We start from the raw sequence: 5,163 nt of genomic DNA on the forward strand, positions 1-5,163 counted from the left end.
TTATTAATTTATTATTTTTATTATTTTTATTATTTTTATTATTTTTATTATTTTTATTTATTATTTTTATTATTTTTATTATTTTTATTATTTTTATTATTTTTATTATTTTTATTATTTTTATTATTTTTATTATTTTTATTATTTTTATTATTTTTTATTATTTTTTATTATTTTTTATTATTTTTTATTATTTTTTATTATTTTTTATTATTTTTTATTATTTTTTATTATTTTTTATTATTTTTTATTATTTTTTATTATTTTTTATTATTTTTGTATCTCTATCTTAAGAAAATTATATATAAATAGCTATTTCTGCTTATAAAACTTAAAAAATTAAATTAAAATTAAAAGCTGTTAAGATATTTAGTATATTTAAGACTACTCTTTACTATTAGCTTAAAGAAAGAAAATTATATATAGAAATATATACTAATAGCTATAAACTAACAGCAATAAACTAATAGCTTTTAAAGAGAAAGTTCTTGTTAAAAGACTACTAAATATAAATAAATAGAATCTTTTAATTCAGCTAGAGTTTCTATATAAAATAGTATAGATTTTACTTTATAAATACTTATAAGATTTTACTGCAGATCTAAACTATATATCTAAACTATATATAAGATATAATTAGAGAATTATATATTAGTAAGCAAAGTAGAAGAATTTAAAAATTATAAAATAGTAATTTAAAACTGTATATAAAGCTATTTAGAAATATAGTATTTATAAAAATAATATTTAGAATTTTAATAAAACTTAGCTTTATAATAAAACTCTATATAATATTTAAAATTATTACTGTAATAGTGTTACAATCGGCGCTGCCCAACACAGCATTGCATAATGGATATTACCCCACAAAAGATAGAAGCCATCACAGGCATCACATGATTATGACTAATCAATGGTATACAAGGACTAAAAGGTATACAGTATACCATCAGGTATACAACATACCATCAGGTATACAGTATACCATATGGTATACCAATACCCACAGAAGGACTATGTATATAAGGATGCTCCTTAACCATGGGGATTAGGACCCCATGGTCAACTCAAATAGCAATCCTAGTGGTAACATTGCTAGTAATGACCTATTACCTATCTTTTCCCTTGTCTTCTGTCTTTTCAAGATAAACCCAACAATCCTCCGCCTAAGAAGTCTTAGGCCTGTTGTTACAAATAGAATATAGTAAAAAATCTTATATAGTTATTTAAAGAAATTATAAATAGACTATAATTATTAAATATATAAGCTTTAAAAAGTTTCTATACTATTAATAATTATTTTAAAGAGAAAAGAGTAACAGACTGCTTAATATTAAAAATCTGCAGTTTTTTAAAACTAATTAATTGCAAAGAGTAAGAATAACTAGATAATAAATATAATAGGCTTTTACTAGCTTAAAAATATTTAAACTATACTTTAAATAGAATTCAACTAATATAAAAAGATTGCTTATTCTTAATAGCTATTCTAGCTATTAAACTGCAGAATTTAATACTTTCTATAAAAAGAATATAATTATTTATTTTTATATACTATTTTATACTTTTTACCTTCTACAGCTACTAAATATTAGTATTTTTAGCCTGCTAAAATATATATATAGAAAATTAATTAAAGAAATAATAATTACTGAAAATAACTATATTAATAAAAAAGACTATATTTATATTTATCTGCATATAAAAAGTCTTTAATTAAAAGAATATATATAATAGCTTTATAGATACTAGTTTTAAACTACTTAATTAAAATTAAATACTTGAAAAAATTACTTTTTCAACTTTATATACTAATATTACTACTTTTTATTAAAGACTTAACCTTTTCTACTTTTTAAATATTTTAGAATTTTTAGCAGCTAGATTACAAGCTCTGCAGCTTGTAGAAAAGTTTTTATAAAAGAAAAATTTCTAGTAGTTTAAGAAATTAAAATTGTGTAGACTAAGAATAGGCAAAAATAAGAAAGAAGATAAGAAAATATACTAATCTAGATAATAATATTTTTTATCTATATAGAAAAGTTAAAATTATATTTAATAGCTTAATAACAGCTTAATAAGCAAATTAATATGCAGAATTTATAATATAATCTACTACTAAGCTGTATTTCTTATTAAGCTATGTGCCTAACACAACTACATTAAAATTTATTATTTAGTGCTATTTAAACTGCTACTATACCACCAGAATAGCATAAAAAGTTAAAGAATTTAATTAAACAAGAAGAGAGAATCTTATTAGCTATATCAGCTATTTAAAAGAATTAAGTTAGTAATTCTGCTAAAACAGTATATATTTTTAATATTCTACAGTTAACACTATATAACAGAATTAATAGCAGCAAGAATTAATATAAAAGTTATACTAATAAGTATAAGCTTTTAATTACTAAGAAGAATTTAATTATATAATAAATATTATCTATAAATAAATATAGAGCACTTTTTCAGCTAGTAGCTGTAATATTTTTATCACTTAATATAACAGTGTAGCAGACATCTAAACAGTAAAATAGACAGTATTAAGTATTTTTTAGTTTTTAAAATACTACTAGTTCTACTTATCTATATATTATATTATATAAATCTCTGCAAACTCTTTTCTTTCTTTTCCTCTTATTGTGACAGTGCTTATATATAGAAAATTAAGATAGATTACTATAGTAGCTAGTTATACAAAATTAAAAGTATAAGAGAAAAAGAAAGGAAAGAATTTGCAGAGCTTTATACAATATAAAATATATAGATAAGTAGAACCAGCAGTATCTTAGAGATAAAGAAATGCTTAATACTGCCTATCTTACTGTTTAGATACCTGCTGTGCTATTACACTTATACTTTTAATTCTGTATAATAAGCTACTATAGTTTTAGCTAATAATACTATAACTAAGCACTATTATATAACTAAAAGTATTACATTCTTTCTTCTTTAACTATCTCTTTACTCTAAATATAGATTATACTAGCTGTTATTGCTTAGTCTCTTTATATATTCTATATACTTACTACACTTAACCTGAATATAAACTTTAAAGATAATCTCTTGACTTAATTATTACAGAATCTGAATTTAAACTAAATTAAACAAAATAATATATAAGTCAACTACTATTAAAAAAGATTTCTCTAAAAAAAATACTATATTTTAATTTTTTAAAACCTCTAAAACTAAAATAGTAAATTTTTAAAAAATTAGAAGATAATTTATAAATAATTTAATAAGCTTATTAAATAAAATAGAAAGACTCTTTATAAAACCATTTTATATACTTTTAATATAGTACTTAATAATTATAATAGACTGCAGAAAAAGATTAAAAGATTAAAGCTTGGCACTCTAAAAATAATACAAATAAGAAAATTGTTAAAAAGAATAAATAAATTAGTTAGCTTACAGCAAAATATAAGAATTATAAGAAATAGATTATTCAGATAGTTATAACATAATCCACAGCCAAACTGCAAATATGACTGAACTGTGGATTTTTGCTGCACCCTACCATGTTCTTGAAGCTGTTCAACCACCAACACCATTAAATTAGATTATCTAGTAGTAGAATATGAAGCTATTTATTAGGATAATTCTATATTGTATATCCAACAGTCCTGCAATCACTATAGTGTTATAAAGCTCACTTACAAGGCCTAGATGCTTGCTCCTTAACCTGCTTCTTAACTTGCATATTAAGCTGCTGAATATAATTTAGCCCTTCCTGTATAGATAGAATGATATTATTTTCTAGTATAGCATGTCTTCTTGTCTTTTTTATTTTTTACTTATTCTCAGTCTGTAGAACCTTAATTTCTTATTAAAGAAGAAGATTTATATTTATTGTCATCTGTATAGCCTTTTTAAGATATTGAATATATGATACTGGACTGCTAGAAAATTTTCTTTTTTGAAGGCTTCTCCACAGGCTGCAGATCTTATAATCAAGTTAGCAAGGATTCTGAGGTGTTTGGAAAGCAGATGATATTAAACCTTCAACAAGAAGTGGTGGTGTTGGCATACAAAGTCAAAAGGTGATTTTCTCAAGAATCTGATCTTGATTAAGTGGTTTCAGACCAGCTTCTGCAAAGCTATTACATATATTCTTTTGAGTAAAGACTGCTTCATATGCAGAAGGATATAGATACAGGAAATCCTCCTTATCAATATGGTTGTTTCTGGCTACCATTATCCCCTTAACCAATTTGCCATATGCATATTTGAGCAGTCCAAAAACACCCACATCCAGCAGTTGAAGGAGATAAGATATATGCAGAGGCATACAATAACAGATAATTGTATTCTCTTTGCAGAAATTATCAAATTCTGCAGTTTGATGGCTAGAATGGCTATTAAGAATAAGCAACTGCTTTTCACCAGTTAAATAATATTTAGAATATAAATTAAATATATTCTGCAGCCAGTAAAGGCCTATTTTATCAGTTGTCCAGCCATTCTTACTTAATACAAGCTTCCAATCTGTATCTTTATGCAGATTAGATTCTTGATACTAAGCAGCCTGCTGTTCTTATCCCTTTAAGATAACCAGTGGTGGTATAGAAATCACCTTAGAGCTCACACATTCAATAATTGTGACCCATTCACAATTTTCCTGGATAACTATATAAGATCTTTTATAGATGTTGTATAGAGTCCTATTATAAAGCTAGTTTTATCAAAATTCCATATATTATCTTTATATATGCTATGCTCTTAAATGGTGGCATATATAACTTTAAATCACTATTTTATAACTTGTGGATCCTCCTGCTTTGTATGCTGATATATAATTCTTTAATTATATCTTATATATAGTTTAGGACAGCATTTTATAAAAGAATAGGCTTAGTTGACTTTAAGGACTGCAGTAGAATCTTATATATATTCACAAAATAAAATTTGTGCCATTCTATACAGAAACTCTGGCTAAATTGAAAATCCTTATTTATCTATATCTAGCAGTTGCTTGACAAGAGATTCTTCTTTAATAGCAGTTAATTTATGGCTATTAGTGTGTGTTTCTGATTGTGGTTTGATGCTAGCAAGCTGCTCACAAAGGGTGCTTTCAGGTACACAAATATCTTAGCAGCTTTCAATTTTGATCTGACTTTTTTATATTTTTATGTGGTAATAGCCATTTGTATGCAAGCT

This window comes from Thermoascus crustaceus (assembly GCF_041956765.1).
Source record: "Thermoascus crustaceus strain CBS 181.67 unplaced genomic scaffold VTN00scaffold_11, whole genome shotgun sequence".
NCBI classification, from domain to species: domain Eukaryota; kingdom Fungi; phylum Ascomycota; class Eurotiomycetes; order Eurotiales; family Thermoascaceae; genus Thermoascus; species Thermoascus crustaceus.